General features: G+C 46.3%; 1 protein-coding gene and 1 long non-coding RNA gene across 2 annotated transcripts in view; both read right to left on the bottom strand.

The window, feature by feature from the left end:
• Window positions 1-17,773, bottom strand: part of SUSD6 (sushi domain containing 6) — an 89,584-nt gene that overhangs the window by 19,304 nt on the left and 52,507 nt on the right. The gene's annotated exons all lie outside the window — the stretch shown is intronic.
• Window positions 1,625-8,708, bottom strand: LOC131836739 (uncharacterized). The gene is made up of 2 exons (XR_009355741.1): window positions 2,156-8,708; window positions 1,625-1,839 (listed from the first exon to the last, which is right to left on the bottom strand). It is a non-coding gene; the product is annotated as an uncharacterized LOC131836739 (long non-coding RNA).

The following is a 17,773-nucleotide window of genomic DNA, read 5'->3' as shown; positions in this document are numbered from 1 at the left end:
GTGAAAAACATTTACAAGTGTTGATTCTTTTTTTTTTTTTAATATTTTATTTATTTATTTGACAGAGAGAGAGAGATCACAAATAGGCAGAGAGACAGACAGAGAGAGATGAGGAGAAGCAGGCTCCCTGCTGAGCAGAGAGCCCAATGCGGGACTCGATCCCAGGCCCCTGGGATCATGACCTGAGCCGAAGGCAGAGGCTTAACCCACTGAGCCACCCAGGCGTCCCACAAGTGTTGATTCTTAATATCCCTGGGTTTCACTTTCCTAATAAGAATTACACTTCAGTAATTTAACAAGTATCTATTAAACACCCACCTACCAAGGCACCAGGTTGGTGCTAGAAATTCAAGAGTAAATAATACACGGTTCTGTCCCTAAAGACTTTAGACTCTTTGAGGACATCGATAAGGATCCCCAACGAGGTAATAGTAATATTTACTCTGCTTATCTCCTAGAGTTCATATAAGGATTACATTTATCCATTAATTCTTTCCACAAGTCTTTACACTAAGTCCCAAAGCACTGTTGCAGGCAAGGGGAGAAGAAGAGGGGCAGATGAAAAAGACATAGACTCCCCTCCCTGAAAGCTTACTGTGTAGTACGTAACCATAATGGACACACATTAGAAATCAACAGGAAGTTCTGAAGAAGGACTAATCTAATGAGGAAGAGATCAGAAAGGATGCAACAAATGGTATTAGAACTCTGACTTTTGAGGCAAGCAGGATTATGACCATGGGATAAAGGAGAGCAGGAAGAACATCTAAGGGGGAGATGAGAGCACCATCACAGGCAGAGAAGTAAGAAGAGGTCTGTATGGAAAGCAGCAGAAGCTCCCATGTTTAACTGGAGACAGCTGACATTTAGAAAATCAGGCTGGCACCACAACGGGAAGATCCTGAATACGAAGCTGAGAATTAAAAAATACTGGATTCCTTTTCCATAAAATGAGATTTTAAGTACCTTTCCAGTTCTAAAATGCAAAGTGATGTTGCTAATAATAAAATGAAAGCCTGCTCTCTAGAACTAATCCAGCAGAAAAAGCCAGCCATATAAACGTCCCTTCCTCCTCTCGAAACTATTTTTCAACGGAGCAGGGTATGCTGCTGTGGTGGAGTTGGAACAGGGAAGGACAGAGAGGAAAACCATGTGAGTTTTCTGGTGCAGATTCATCATGCTGCCTAAGTTTGCCTAGGTGTGTGTGTGCATGTGCGTTTGTGTGTGTGTGTGTGTGTGTGTGCATGCGTTTGTGTGTGTGTGAGTGTGTGGTGGGGGGTAGAATGCTAGGAAAGAAATGGAGGGATTGGAGAAGAGAAAAGGAACACAAAGGTGTCCTGTGGTCAGTTTCTTTCCCAGGGTTCACTCACATGGCAGCAGATGGCCTATCCACAGAGGAGTGGATCTCAGAAAGCAGCTGCTCCCAGGTCCTGATTCTAACAGCTGGGGTTACAGGACCTCTTTGCACAGGCTGCATGCTAGAAATCAATGGCCTCCATTGTGCCTTCATGCATGCGCTCTCATGTCCAGGCTAATGCCCTATGCCTGCCTGGAAAAGAGGACTGGGAAAAATAACACTATGCGCTTTGGGAGCCGGCACTTGCAAATTAATGGAAAGACACAGTATTATAAAGTTCAATTTTATTTAAATTACCTTGACTTTGCTAGGAAACTATTGAGATGCTAACTATTTGAGAGATAAAGGACTTGCCCATAAAAGGATCATTTGGTAAAGGAGGGGGGCAGGAGGGATGGATTATAAGTGGAGGAAAGTCACAACCGGCCGCTCAGCTCATCTCTCCTTCTTCCGGCTGACGTGCACGGAGGAATCTGGCTCTCCTATACCAACCGAAAAGCAGGCAGGGTGTTTCATGTATGAGAAAAGGGGATAAAAATCCATAAAACCATGTGTGTGTACACAGAGGAGCGTAAGTGTACGATTACATAATTAGGCACATTAAAGTATTTATACTGCTGAGACGAAAAGCCCCTACTCAAAGGCATTCCACCAAAGTTGAAAGGGGAAAAAGAAAATAGAAAATAAAGCATCTAATTGCAATCTTCCACAAAGCCAGACATCCCCAGCTGGTGCCACAGCTGAATTCTCTTAATTAACATGTTGTAATGGCAAGTATGAAAGACACTGTATGCTTACCAACTCCATGCTGTGGCCAGCCGGCCGTGGGAGAAGCCTGCAACACTGCGGTAATTAAAGAGTTCTTCTCTTTCTACTATAGTGCACTGAGGTGGGGTGTCGCTTATACTGCTTCAAGCACACACGTGCAACTCCACACGGAAAGACAGAGGCGGAGACTGGAGAATATGAAAAAGCTCACAGCCTAGGAGCTAGCTGGTTTATTCTGGTGGTGGTTTTCTTCTTACCTCCACCCTGCCCCCTAAACTTGGGGCTTTTCCAGTGAGAGGAGGCTGGCAATGTTTGAGCAGCCAGGTCTTTTAAAACAGAAGTCTACCTGACAGCTTAAAATCATAATGTATCTAAATGGAAAAGAGATGGTAGACATTAGCATATAAATGAATACAATGAGGGGTAAAGGCATTAATACATCAGAGAGTAGGTCAACACAGAATGAATTCTAAAGGACGGGCTCTCAGTTCTGGAAGGGCCTTGCACACTTACAGAGAAGCTTTTATTTTTGCATAACTCTTTGCTATTCCAGAAGCTGGTTATAGGTAGTCCCCCGATTTCCCTAAAAGGGCCCCCCAAAGTCAAATAATAGGTTTACATGTATTATAAGGAAGTCATGTCCTCTAAGCCAAACAAGATTGTAAAATGCCTAATTATACTCTGCCTTTTAGATACGATCTTGGTCAATACAGTTTGGCGTTTTATATATTATTCTTTAATTCTGTTTATTCGTCTTCACAATTACGCAGGGCTGTTGACTCAGTCAGCGAGTGTTCACCTGACACGAACAATTCCCCACTTCTGGCATGCCCACTGAATTTTTAAAAGCTTTTCCTTAATTATATCAATGTTAGAAGAGCTACCCTTCTTCTAACTACAATTAGCAATGTCTTTTTTCCATTTTCAACTCACCCTTGCAAAATAAAGGTCCAAAACACTCAAGGCCCTGCTCCAGCATACATGGCTGCACACCTGGGGCTGGCTCAGGGCACAGCACTCAGGACACACACTCAGGGTACGTGCTCAGGGCACGGCACTCAGGGCACGTAGCCACAACCCGCGGCTGCTCAAGAGTTTCTTCCTCAACTGCTGCACAAAAGTCCAAATTCATCACACAAAGGCAACTGGTATCAGCTTCCAATAGACCAAAGAACAGGCAGTGCCAAAGACAAATGTTTAAAAGCTGGTGGCTCAGTGTTGCTTTAGAATCATCTCACAAGGTGTCAAATTTGCATTCTTTGCCTCCTCGTTCCCCAGGCCCCAGAGGCCCACAATCATATCAGTGAACTCAGAGAAAGTAAATTCTTAGGTAGGCCCAGATACAAAAGAGAAGTGTGCCTAGGATTCAGGCTCTCTGGGCCCAGCAACACACACACCTGCATTCTATAAGAAGCCAGGGCTGCATATCCAAGGCGGAGGTCTGCGCTGCACCAGGATTAGTCACGCTCATCAGCACCTGCCCCAAGCCTGTTCCTCAGGATGACAGCTCATCCCGGGCTTCCCCAGCCTCCATGCGTTGTTGAGAGAAAATGCTTGTCACATATGCAATCAGGGAGCCTTACAATCTTGGCAGATGTCTCTGGCCAGACCCTGCAGTGGAACAAGTTAGTAGAACAATGGTTCCTTCCCCAACAGGGAGCAACTTGGCCTGTGAGTAATGGAATCAGTGTGCCTCACAATCTCCATGCCAGTGAGTATTGTCCTCTCAGGCTAGCCCACGTGTATCTGCAGCCCTTCTGCAAAATCAAATGAAACCATGCACCCCAAAACTGCAGAGCAACTGATTCTGAACTCCAGGCCTGCTGCTTTCACCTCTTCCCCGTCTCCCTCAATCTTTCCATCTAGCCTCACCTCTCAGAAGGACAGAGAAAAACAAACATAAAGACTACCAGACCCTCCCCAAATGTGGGGCAGGGCCCCTGAACATCAAGCCCTGTTTTAGGGAGCACCCTCTCCCACAACCATAAGGAGACCCTCTCCCAGTAACTATAATAAAGTGGTTACTCAGAATGGGTTTAGCAGTTTATCTACCAGCAATCCAGAGCAGAGCACTTGGGAAAAACAGGAAGAAAGCACTGGTCTTACAAGACCGTAATACGAAGTGGCAGCTGAAGACACGAGGCTCCAGCCAAGTGTCCCCCCAGGACCTCTCCTTGGGCCAGGGACGCAGACCCCTAGACAGAGAGAACCAAGGCTGGCAGTGGAACCTCTGCCTGGCCTACACCCTGGTCTGGCAACAGGCTGGGGTGATCCTCAAAGAGGAACTGCTTGCCGCCCAGGGCTGCATCCACAATGCCTACCTTGGCCATGCTGTGGGTCTGTGCCAGGGAGCTTGGGCTGTGTTGGCTGGGAGTGGCAGGCCCGGCCCAGGCCCAGCAGCTGCTATTGAAACTGTCATTCATTTCCTGACTTAAGAGAACTGAGCAGTACCTCCCTTGGCAACCACACACTTTCCCCTCCCACTGGAAATTAATAGATCTTGTGATAAGCATAACCTGCTTATGCTTGTTTGTCCTCAACTGCTACAATCTCTCAACAAAAATTTATTTTCCCTAGTTTCATTTTTCACTAAGAGCAACTACTAGATAGGTACTCTAACTAGATAGACGCTCTATTAGGAAGAGCATGTTTTCACTGGTCCTTATAATTCAAAGTTACCCAAATTCCTTATTTAACATTGTTAAGGGGGTACAGGTCCAGGGGAAGGTAACAATACGCAACACTGGCAAAGGATGTGGAAACAGCACTTTTACTGCTCGTTAGGCATGATGTGACTCGCGCCAACTGGACCTGAGCAGTAATCCCTGGTAACTCACATTCTACAATGATGCCAGAGGCTTGAAACCTGCAGCACATTATGCCTGGTCCCACAGGGCCTATCAGGGGACATCCCTTCTACACCGAACAGGGCCTGGTTGGAAAAAGCTTTACTCAGGGTGGCACTCAACAGCTAGTCCTACTTACTCAGACAGCAACGACCTCATGGCTAGAGTTGTTGTGCCCTCCTAGGGGAGATGCAAAGGGCTATTGGCACAGGCCCCTGGGACCATGCTCATAAGAGACTTCCACCAGGCCATTCCTTCCCCGCCAGAACCTAACTGCATGACTTCATCCCAGAACTATGGATAGAGTTGGGAACCCCTCCCACTGTGCACCTAGAAGAATACTCCAATTTGCCCTAGTAAACTAATCTTCCAAAAAAACAAAACAAAACCCACGTTTGTCCAATGGTCTCTTCTTAGAATCTTCGAAAGCCTGCCAATTTCTTTCTACAAGTAGAAATGTTTCTGCTGGATATGCAAGGCTCTCCACAAACTTCTCGTCCCATTTCTCCAATACCAAGCCCCACGAGGTTACCTGCGCTGGCCTTACTCACCCATGACCATGGCCTCAGATCAGCCCTCTGGTTCTTCTCAACTTCCCGTCTCCTCACTATCCTCCACTTTTCCCTCCATCAATTCAAACCCAACATCCTGTGCAGGGCTGATCTCAGTGCTCCCTCCTAAAGGAACTTCCTTCCTCTGGGCTAAAACATCCACGGCCACACAACCTAGCACACAGTTACATACCGTCTGTTGCTACACGTGAGTTGATACTGTCTCTCCAGGGTACTGTGAATATCCCAAAAGGACACAGAACCTGCCTTTACCTGCCTGGGCACGTTTAAGGCACTGGACAAACATCTGATGGATGCTGTATCTGGAAGGGCTGAGACCTCTTACAACACGGACTGATTCATTGCTTTAGAAGACCCTAGCTCTTGCTTCCATGAGAGTCTCTCCTGCCCACACCCCACTGCTGGACGCAGTCCTGGCAAACTCCGAGACTTCTGCCTGCAAACAGCCAGTATTCTGGCTTGCATCAAAGCTTCGAACAAAGGATTTCACAACATCCCCACCCCCTCCAGGCTCCAAAGCTCTTCAAGGGCACCCTGTTTAAACAAGAGGTGCGGTGTATTTTTGGGAAATGATGAAGCAACTTCCCATAAGAGAAAAGAAAAAAAATCCCCCAAGTGTCAAAAGGCTTCTTGGAAAACCAACAGAACAGCATTCCTGCCAGGACAGAGAGAAAGGATTTGACATCTAGTCTCTTCATGTTTGGCAAAGGAGCCGGCTGTGCAGCGAACAGGAAACGGGAGCTGCAGGGAGAAAAAGGAGGCAGATCCTAATGGGCAGACGTGGGACTCAGCACTGTGTTCAGAGCCAGAGGCCCAACCTAATGCTTCACTTGATACTGCCCGAAGTGCCACTGGGAGCTCCCCTACCTCCTCTTTCCCTCATGTGCCTTCAACACCAAATGTGACCCTAAAAGGCTGGGTGCGAATGCAATCGTATTTTACATCCACCAGAGACACCTGCTATTGAAAACAGCTGCACAGAGACACCTTCAGTGGTTGGCAAATCTTCTGGCAATAACCACTTTCGTCGGAAGTGGTGGGGTGGTGATTTTGTATTTCATACATTGATTTGATTACATTAAGGATTGTTTTCTTATGTATTCCAGAGTGCCTGGGTTTCAGGCAAGGAGGCGTGGACAAACTGGGGTAGAAGGAGAGAACCCCTATCATTTGCTTGATCTGCAAGCCTTATCTAGGTACTCCTAATATTTCACTTTTGTAGCTACTAGTACTCAAACATGACAGCAACATTAGCACTGCTCCTTAAGTAGCAAGCAAGAAAAGCATTAACCACAAAGGAAACCTCTTAGGCCCAGGTCCATATGAAGACCTAGCAACACAGCATTTGTAAGCCTTGAGACCTCACTCCTGTGGCATAAGCCCCTTCTCCTGAACTTGAGAATTCATATCCACCTAGCCTGTCTGCATAAATTAGAAGGCAGTGTGCAACAGAGCAAATCTTAGCTTTGCCCTTATCAGCAACATAACCCAAGGAATAATAACTCCTCCCCTTGTGCTGTCTTACTTTCCCCACTTACCTAGAGAACACTCTCCAGAACTACAATAAACTACAAACTACCAAAGAAAGTCAACTCCTTTCAGATGCAGTAACAAGGTGAAGAAGGTGCCTGCCACCTGCTAGCCTCTGCCTTGAGCTCCCCCGCAGGGCCTTCCCTGCCTTAACTGCCACCCCCACCCCTCTTCTAGCAAGGCCACTTAAGCGGGCAGTCTTTCAAAGCAGAAGGAGCCCCTTTTCTTGGTACCTTGTGGACTCCCCTCATAAAGCTCTTTCAGGAAATAAAAAGTTGATCTTCCTAATTTGCATCTCTAACAGATTTCCAGGGGTCATGAAATTATATTTTTTAGGCTTTGAAGGGGAGGTGGGAGGCTGGGTGTGTCTAAATGGGAAAAGCAGCACCACCCAGTACCATCTCCGAGGACAGCCCTTCTGCCAGCAGCAGAACACATACACGCAATTCATGTAGCACTTTTTAAATATACCAGTCAATTTACTACACTTCAAAATAAGCAACGGCTGAATGAGTGGTGGGGAGAGTGAAGACGAGGTGTTTCCAACCTCTTCATTCAGTGCATCCTCTTCGTGCAGGCAGGATGTGAAGATTTACTAGGATGTGTACATGGGCTCCTTAACCACAAAAGAAATCCCCTTCTCTTGCAGCTACTGAACAACTGGGTTGCAAAATGACAGGGGCCAATCCTGTATCAGAATTTATGGGGAAGGAACTTGTGGGGAAGAGATGGAGACTGAGCTGCTGTACCTTAACAAAACCACAAGTGAAACAAAGACTTAACCGAAATTAACCTCGAGTGTTCGTTTTAATTGGAAAGACTGAGTCAGTGGGGAGACAAAGATGAAAATGAAAGCATCCTCTCCGAATTCATACTAGTTGAGTTTTGTGTGGTCTGAGAGTCAAACAGGCTCTCCTCTAACACAAGAAAGGAGAGCAGCACTTGAGATGGAGGGAATAGAGCAAGGCACCACAGGACTTTTATTATGGGAATGACAAAGTGCAGTCTAGAGCACAAGATAGGGAAGTGGCTAGAAAGGAAGCTGAAAGCACAGATGAGGATCACGTTGCTAAGGCATATGCACCTTAATGTACGTCCTTGAGTGAGCCCTGAGTTTGACTTCTTTTGTTTTAAGGAGAGAAGGCTGGTTCTAAGTCTGAAATTCTCAGAGTTACTCTGGTAGCAGGGTAGAAGGCAGACCTGAGGGGAGGGAAGTGGGGGAGACAGTACGAGTGTGGAGAGAGATGATGAGGCCTTGGATGTCAGCAGTGTTTTCTCTTGTAAGGGGCCATCATTCATACCCCAGACTATAGTTAACACACCAGCTGCCTGCCCACCTGCCCAGCGCAGACACAACCAGGACGAAGAGCTCTGGTGCTTCCATGCTAAACAAACTCAAGTGTCCAGTGGAAAGTGGGGGTTTTGAAAAGGAGGTATGCTTCCAGAATCCCAGTCACTGGGAAGTTCTGGTCCCCTGGGCAGCAAGCTACAATGAACTAATGAATGTAAGGATCCAAAATGAGGGTGTACACCATCTCGACAAGAGACTACTATATTTTGCAAAATGCTAGGAAACTCTCTTGAATGAAAGGGATATGAAGAAGGTGCCTAAATCCCTGCTGATCCTTCTCCCCCCATCCCCTCCCTCACCTCCCCCTAATAAATAAATAAATAAATAAATAAATTCCATTGTGAGGATCTTTGTGGGAAATGTTCTATTCAACCTATGTAAAAGTTTCTTAGGAGGGTGTGAAATTTAAAAACTATTCCTCATGGCTGAAGAGCCTGGGAAACAGCAGATGCCACTCACAAAAATATATTCCAAAACTTGTAGAAGAAAATATAAGAGCCCATCTTTATGAAAATTGGAAAGAATTTCTTAAATAATTTTTAAAAACCCACTACATTCCAGAAGGGAAAAAATATTAATAAAGTTGTCATTGAAAGCAGCAATGGTTCTCAAACTCTTTGTTATAGGCCCCTTTATACTATTAAAAATTGAAGATCCCCCAAAGATTTATCTATGTGCTACATCTATCAATGTATATCACAGACAAAAATGAAACTAAAAAAATCTGTATTGTGTATTCATAAATTTAAAAAATAAAAACAAAAGGGGCACGTGGGAGGCTCAATGGTTAAAGCCTCTGCCTTCTGCTCGGCTCAGGTCATGATCCCTGGGATCTAGCCCTGAATCCTGCATGGGGGGGGGGGGTCTCCGCTCAGCAGGGAGCCTGCTTCCCTCTCTCTCTGCCTGCCTCTCTGCCTACTTGTGATCTCTGTCAAATAAATAAATAAAATCTTTAAAAAAACAACAAGAAAAAATGTCACAGCAATCATGTTAACTCATGTCATGTAGCCTCCAGAAACTCTACCCCACACCTGTGAAAGAATGAATGAGTACAGAAAAGGCAAATAGCATCTTAGAATTGATATGAAAACAGTTTCAAACCTTGTCAACCTGCTGAAAGGATCTTAAGGACCCTCAAGAACCTCAGCCATAGAGAAAGGGAGGGGCCTAGCTGGCTCAGTTGGTAGAGCATGTGACTCTTGATCCCAGGTTGTTTTGAGCCCCACGATAATAAAATCTTTTAAAACATCTACAAAATAAGAGAAGTTAAGAAATACAAAATTAAAGCCACATGTGGATTCATGCCCATCAACTGGCAAAAATTCGTATCTAACAATATCAGGTATTGCAGAGCAAGTGGAGAACTAAGGATGTTCCTATACATCAGTAGTGGTGGAAATGGATACAACTACTTTGGAAACCCATGTGGCAACATGTAGAAAGCTGGAGCTGTATACCTCTGTTAATCCAGCAGCCCTGCTGCTAGATATCTATGCTAGAGAAAATCTTATATACATGCTTATGACACATGTACAAGATGCTCCTTGTTGGGGTGCCTGGGTGGCTCAGTCATTTAAGAGTGTGCCTTTAGCTCAGGTTGTGATCCCAGGGTCCTGGGATCGAGCCCGGCATCGGGCTCCCTGCTCAGCAGGAAGCCTGCTTCTCCATCTCCCACTCCCCCTGCTTGGGTTCCCTCTCTTGCTGTGCCTGTCAAATAAATAATATCTTTAAAAAAAAAAATGTTCCTAAAAAAAAAAAAAAAAAAAAAAAAAAATGTTCCTTGCAGTACTGTTCCTAACAGTGAAAAACTGAAGTCACCTATATATCTATCAATGAGAGGATGGTTACAAATATTTTGGTATATTAACACAATGCAATGGAATACTGCAGGTAAAATGAACATATCAATATGGCTAAATCTTAGAAACAATGCTGAGTGAAGGCAGGGAGGGCTATGGGAAATTAAAAACATTTAAAAACATATAAGACAATATTCCATATTGCTTAAGAATCTAAGTATAAATATGCAAAACCTGTATATGTAATATATAAAACACATGTAAATACACATGTAAGTATGCAAAAACACAAACATGGTTGGAAGGATACACGTGAATTTAGGACACTTCTCAAGCAAATATGGCAAAATAATACATCTGGGCAGCAAGGCCCCAGGTATGATATTGGTCTCCATAGTTTTTTAATGTTTTTAACATTTGAAATTTTTCACTGAAACACTGAAAATGAGATAATAGATTTCAAGTGGCTACCTCCTGGAACCTACTGCACACTTAAGTGTCAATATTTTACAATCCCAAACTAAGGCATATATATCATTTCTTAACAGGGGTATTTGGTAACTTGGTAATTTATCTAATCCTCCTAACCACCAGAAGTCCCATTTGGTCCCAAAATACAAACAGAAATCCCAAGATTCACCAAGCCTGGTAAATCCTATGGAAGACCTGGGATTACCTTTTCCTGGGCTCTCAGTGTATAGGACCCCGAATCCCAGACCTGTTTGCGCCCAATGACTGACCCCTGACCACCACCCCCGACCCCAGCACACTCATCTGAAAGCTAAGCTACCAAATAGCATCTGTAAAAATGCTTTTCTCGACAGTCAGAGGAACATGCAGTAATTCTGGGCATGGACTTCATTTTCAGGCTGCTCAGCCTCAACCGCCCCACCACCTGCCTTCAAGACAAGGGAGCAGCCAGATTGCCCGGGCTGCTTCCAGAGTTAATTTTCATCATTTAACCTCCACTCCACCCATTCTTCCTTACTTTAGCCTAAAGGCTTAGTCCATAGGAGAGGGATCTCTATGATGTCCAAACCCAGGTCTCCTTCGTGCAACATGGAAGGCATGAGCATGCCTTTAGGGTACAGTGTTTTTCAAAGTGTGGCCCCCCCACAACCTGTGACAGAACGACGGGCAACTGGTTAAACAGCTTCTGCCTCTGGCAGGGAAATAATGAAATAACTGCACCCTTGTTTTCTTCCCTGAGGAGAACTGAAAGGCTGTTAAGACTGCTTGTCTTGTCGAAAAACTCCCAGAGAATGAAGACTGTAGGGCTGCATCCCAGACCAACCACATGATTCTTTGTGGGCGCGGGGAGCCCAAATCAATTTTTAAAAGCACAGTAACGCTGGAAAAGCATCACCCCAGCAGATGTTGGTTTCCTAAGTCTGATAAAGGGACCAAAACTGTACCATGTTCACTGTATCCCAGAGTCTCAGGCAGCTAAATACCAACCAAACTCCCTTTCCCAGAAATCCCTTCCCACCAGCCCCAGTGGAAATCCCCGCTCTTCTAAGAACTTTCCTGGACGATGTCAGCATGAATTCTCTTCCTTTTAATAGCATTCAGTACCTGAACCACTTAAGGGGGATGAAAATGTATTCTTACCTTTCCCCCAGTTAGATGTGAGGGCCTCAGTTCCCGGAAGAGGGCCCAGTGTATATATAAGAGCTTTTTAACACTTAAATGGCTGACTTAAAGCTAAAGACAATGGCATAGGGAAGTCAATACTAAAACACACACATATGCACATACACACAAAATCGGTATAAGAAGTATCTGCTTTTTGGGATCTGCTTTTTGGGACCTGGGCTCAGATCCCCGCTTTATCCTTGATTGGCTGTGAGCAGTTCATTATTGTGAGGACACCAACATGACATGATACATGAGAAAGTGTTTTGCATATTGTCACCTGCCAACAGTATAAGCTCTTGCAGCTACTGCTACCGTTATTTCTCTGATTTCAAGAGCTGATTTGTATTATTTATTCCTCTTTCCAACCCACGAAGGAAAAGCACAGAAACAAGGATTGAAACCATAAGAATACAGAGAATACAGAGAAATAAAGCCTCAGAGGCCACAGTTCCCAAGGACTGTGGGCAGCCACCGGCCAGCCAGACCTCACCTACTTGGGCCTTTGCACCCCAACTGGGCAGGGAGGAGGTGCCAGGGAAACCCTCGGCAACCAGAACGGTGTCTGGCACACCACAGGAGAGTTTGCATTACTGCCTGGGATGAGAGGCTATGGGGAATCCTTCCCATCTCTACAGAAAGAACTAAGTAAAATTTTATAGGAGCAGGTGAACTAGACTGAGGCCTCCAAGTGTGTGTGAACTTCAGTGTAGCCACAGTCTCTGTCGAAGCCTGTCATTAAAATCATCTTCAAACCACTCTTCCAGCAAATGAAAAGCAGAGTTCAGTATCCAGCTGCCTCTGATTAAAGTAGGGTAGTGGGGGAAAATGAGAAACAGAGTCAAGATTTCCAATTACCACTAACAGGAGGGTTTTCAGAAGGGAGGAAATTAATGGAATCATCAAAAGGCTGATGATTTGACTTAAAATGAATTAAATCAATCTCAATCTTCCCCTGTTTCAATAAAAACCTTGGGCTGTTCAGTTCTTGAGCTTCCTGAAAGCCGCCCAGGCAGGATCAGAGGGGCTAAGTGACAATTAGCCAAGGCTGGGAAATCTTCTGTTTGCCCCTACAGCCAGTCTGGAGAGACAGGGCCAGACAATAGTTCTGAGGCAAACAAGCTAATTTTTCCAAGCCAGGAGTCTCTTAGCCTACCAATACAAACATCAGGAAATAAAGGTGGAAAACGGGGTCAAACTCAATCTGAAGAACAGCAAATCCCTCTAGGATGGGGAAAACATTCTGTAACTTATAGGTACCTTAGAAAAAAAAGGTAAAGACCAGGGAGCTCAGGAGGTGCCCCCTCACACAGACGGCTTGAGTAGGGCCTTTCGTGATGTCCTCAGACACTCCCAAACCCCACCACACTCAATACACCAACAGGGCAGGCTAGCTTCACCAGCGCACAGGTGAGATGAAACATGTCTGGAGAGAGGGAAGGCGGGAGGGCAAAGGAGCACAGTTATGCCAAGCTGGAAAAAGGAAGGGAGAAACTGAAGGAAAGGAAAAGAGGTACAGGGATACAAGCCTCTATGCCATTCACCCAGCAAATATTTACCAGGCCTACCAGGAGCACCAGGCCTGGCAGTGGAGGAAGTGGAATAACAATCCTGAGCACCCTGGAAGCGAGAAGGGAACAAAAAGCCTGTGAAACCTTGCAGTCAAGTGTGACGATGTGCAGTAATGGGCCTGGGGCCCGACGACCATGCTAAGTCATTCCTCTCTGGACACAGGTTGTATGGAAGTAGCATAATGGCACAGGCCAGAGACTCTCTAGAAAGAAAAGTTACTCCAATTCCCAAACTGTTCTCTAGTTTCACTTTGGGCAAGGCAGTCTCTGGACAGGACTCTGATCAGTACTGCTTATCAACAGAAGTTTTCCCGTATGTAGAACATTAGAAGCAGGTAACAAGTATGCAGAAGTTCCTGAGCATGGTGGGGGAAGCTATCAAAAGAGGCATTAGCGAATCCCAGGTGTCAGAACTCAAAGGGCCCTGGAAAGCTTGTCCACCTCTCCCCCACCGGTGAGCAAATAAGGGGCCTTCAGTTACTGCTCTTTAGAAGCAGTGCTGGTGCCGGTGCCGGTGCCGGTGCCCTGGATCCCCAGCTCGGGGCTCTGCTCTTCATACTCTTTACACCCCAGACCTTGAGCTGTGGAAAGACTTCCTAAAATGCGGACTTCCAGGACTGACTACTGCCTAAGAGGGCAGAGTAAGAAGTGGGTGAGGAGAGGATGTCCAGGATGACCTAGCCAGAGGCTCGCAAGGTCCACCCTACACCCCCTCCTGCGCTCTCTCTGCGGGACGGTGGGCAAGGACCAGAACCAGCCCACAGAAGGTCAGAGACAGACCTGGGAGCTTCTTCCCTTACTCACTTAACTTTTTCCTAATTTCCAAATTACATGGGCCTGCCTGCAACATCCTATTTCTGAACCACTTCTCCCCATAGTGGGTTCAAGACCTCTCTATCCCTCTGTCCCCACCTTACCAAAAATTGCTCTGAAAAGATCAGATGGGCTTATTCACCTCAAGTATAAACTGGTGGTTTCCAAAATGTGATCCCCAGATCATCAGCAGCAGCATGCAAGAATTTAGCAGAAATGCAAATTCTTAGGCCTGCTGACTCAGAAACTCTGGAGGCAAGCCCAGCAATCTGGGCCCTCCAGGGGATTCTAACGCATGCTCAAATTTGAGACCCAATGGAGCGTATAACCTGTAAGGTTCAACCTGTTGCTTCTCTCCCAATATGTGACTCTTAAATGACACACCTGAATGATCTCTAGAATCTCAAGCCTAGGAGTCCATGTAGCTGCCACTGGAAGGAGAAACTTCCCAACTCAGCATATTCTTCTCTTGCTTCCAGGGTCCAAAACCTTATGCAAGAAAATACATCAACTGTCCTTCAAGCCTTAACCAGAGGCAGGAAAACATGGGCACGGGGAGAATGGTGACCCTGCAATGCGAACTGTAAAGCAGGACCTCTCTTCACCAACTCCCGACTAGTGAAGCCTTTCAGAAGGGAGAAAGGTGGCTCAGTGGGCCTAGACCTCTCCCTGACTGTGGCACTGACTTGAGGTTGATCTGCCCAGACACCATCCCACCAAATGCAAACTGCAGGTACTTGTTCTGCAGTAAAACTGGCCTGGGCCAGACACTCAGGGAGGTTTTTGAACCCCCTCCATGGGGTTTCACCCTGAGACCGACAACAAGCACCTACTATGGGTCCCTTGACACTTCCTGGGACACAACGGAGCAGCACGTGAGGCTCCAGGGGTGTGTGTCAGGAAGGTGGGACTGGGGTGCCAGACTGGCACTGCAGACACTGCCAACCACAGCCTTAAGAGAACAGCATTAACAACCCCACCAGCTCCCACTCTCTGTCCTTGTCCCAAATCTACACTGATTAGCCTTCCTCTTCTCTAGCTTATCCCGGGGCCTAATCTCAAGAGGGACTCTGTGGCTTCTTAGAGAAAAATGGATGTTGGACTTCCACGTCTCTTAAAGCCCTGACTATGACAACCTTGTCTAACCTGACGGTGAAGAAAAACAAAAATTTTTTAAATGATGTCTCCCTTTCTCCATCCACCTTCTTTATTCCCAGAAATGAAGCATCATCACATTCAGAGATCCAAGCTTTAGATTTCCACTCCACAGATTTGGGCTTCAAACTCAAGATTTGGGACTCTGTTGGCAAATTTAGTTTGATCTTGTATAAAAAGGGGCCACTAAATGCCAGCCTCCCACCCAGGGATAAATGAAGGATTAACCAGTTACTGTTAACCAAGTGCTTTGAGCAATTTGGAAAAGAGACGCCAACTAAAAAAAAGGAATATTATAATAATCCTTTCCATTAGAATAGACTTTTATTGTTCACCCAGCACTTCTACATATATGACCTCATCTAATCCTATTATCCACAGTCTTAATTATTCCTGCAAGGCCAGGTCTGCCATTACTGCTAACAGAATTTCTGAATACCAGAGAGAGGGACCTCAAAACCTCTGCCCTGCCTAACCACAAGATAGAGAGAACAAGAGCGTGGACAATGAGTTCCTCTGCCGAGAGCCACTCTCAAGAAATCCGAGACATATCTGGACTGGCAGTCACAAAAGCTCTCTACGCCCCAAACACATCAAATCACAGACAGTCCTCACCCCAGCGTCTCCGATTACCCCAGCGCCAATCCAAGCTGAAGACTCCTGGAATATATCTGCACACCCCAGATACCGGCTGCTCCTCCACTCCTCTCCCTTCCAAATCAATTAGGAGCCTCCTCCACCCTTCAGCCTCCCGTGGGATTCCGGACTTGAGCTAGACCCCCATGGGACCCTGTGCTATGAGTCAGACTGGCTGAAAGAAGGAGTCGTTGTCAGAAACTCCTCCCACGGGCTGGCTGGGCTGAGGCATAGCATGAGGGGCCTTTCCTGAGTGACCCTGTCCCCTCCAGCAGGCTGGAAGGGATCTCACTTAGCTGGTCACTTTGAGTTCCCACAGGCAAATAGGGGCACAACTACCAATTCTTCTCAGCCCCAACCTTTCCTACAACTTGTACCAAAACCAACACCCTCCTCCAGCCCGCTTTATTTCCAGTTTAGACTCATCCAACCCTGAATCCATTAGCTGGTGTTTGCTTTCTCTTAAACCCTTTGATCCTTGAGACACTCCAGTCCAGACCTTGTTTCTCTTCCTCCTAACTCCCTCTCCTCTCCTCCTCGACTGGAACAACTCAGCAGGAAAGGCACTGGCTGCACCAGCAGCTTCTCACCTCCCAGAAGCTTCCCCAACACTGCGCTGTTGGTGATCTTCAGCCCCATCTCTGAACTCTCAAACTAAGGCTTGACTTTATTTTTGTTCTAAAATCTCAGCTTCCGATCCTGCTCCACCAAGACAGAGACCACCCCTTCATCCAGCATGGCGAGAGGCACACCAGTTTAGGGGACAGCGTGCATAGGACTTCCAAGGTTTCAACAGAAGTAGCACAGCAAGTTCGAAAGGAAGGGTCAAGGAAGCAGAGCAGACACTACATTCCACTCTCTCCCTGTCCCCCTTACACTTGCCCCCACCATGCTGCCTGTCCCTGCCACTGGTGAGGTGCCACAGAACAACAATAATGAGAGAACACCACGACCCTACATGGCCAGTGTGTTATCATCCTGATATCGCACACAGGAAAACTGAAGGACATCAATTCTGAGAAACTTGCTCAAAGTGATACTACGTGTTAGTGGCAGAATTAGGATTCAAACCAGCCTGTCTGGCCCCAAAGACTGTATTCTCTCTCTCTCTCTCTTTTTTTTTTTTTTTTTAAATTAACATATAATGTATTATTTGCTCCAGGGGTACAGGTCTGTGAATCCTCAGTCTTCCACATTTCACAGCACTCACCATAGCACATACCCTCCCCAGTGTCCATCACCCAGCCACCCTCTCCATACCCCCCCACCCCCCAGCCACCCTCAGTTTGTTTTGTGAGATTAAGAGTCTCTTAGGGTTTGTCTCCCTCCCGATCCCATCCTGTTTTATTTTTTCCTTCCCTCCCCCCCAAGACCCCCACTCTGCCTCTCAATTCCTCATATCAGAGAGATCCTATAAAGACTGCATTCTTAACCCTACTATGAAATCTCGTCTCCCCTACTCGCTGGCTCCTACTTGCCTCTCAGCTCTGGGTATAGACTTCTCTCCCTCAGAAAAAGCTACCGGGGCCCTCCCTATCTGAGTCAGGAACCCCTCTTACATGCAGTCCTCTAGTCCAGGGCCTGCCCTGACCCCAGCATGAGTCACGCAGAAACGCAGCAGGTGCAATCTTGGCGTGCAGCAGGGGTGTCAGCAAGTGACCAAGTACATCAGAGGATCAGAGGAGCCGTCCGCTCTGCGCTTCTTCTGGGGTACAGCACTGGCCCTGGCTGCAGCTGCCC

The sequence above is a fragment of the Mustela lutreola genome, chromosome 7 (genome assembly GCF_030435805.1).
Source record: "Mustela lutreola isolate mMusLut2 chromosome 7, mMusLut2.pri, whole genome shotgun sequence".
Classification (NCBI taxonomy): domain Eukaryota; kingdom Metazoa; phylum Chordata; class Mammalia; order Carnivora; family Mustelidae; genus Mustela; species Mustela lutreola.
Note: the sequence above shows the minus strand (reverse complement) of the source record. Positions and strands in the feature narration are given on the sequence as shown.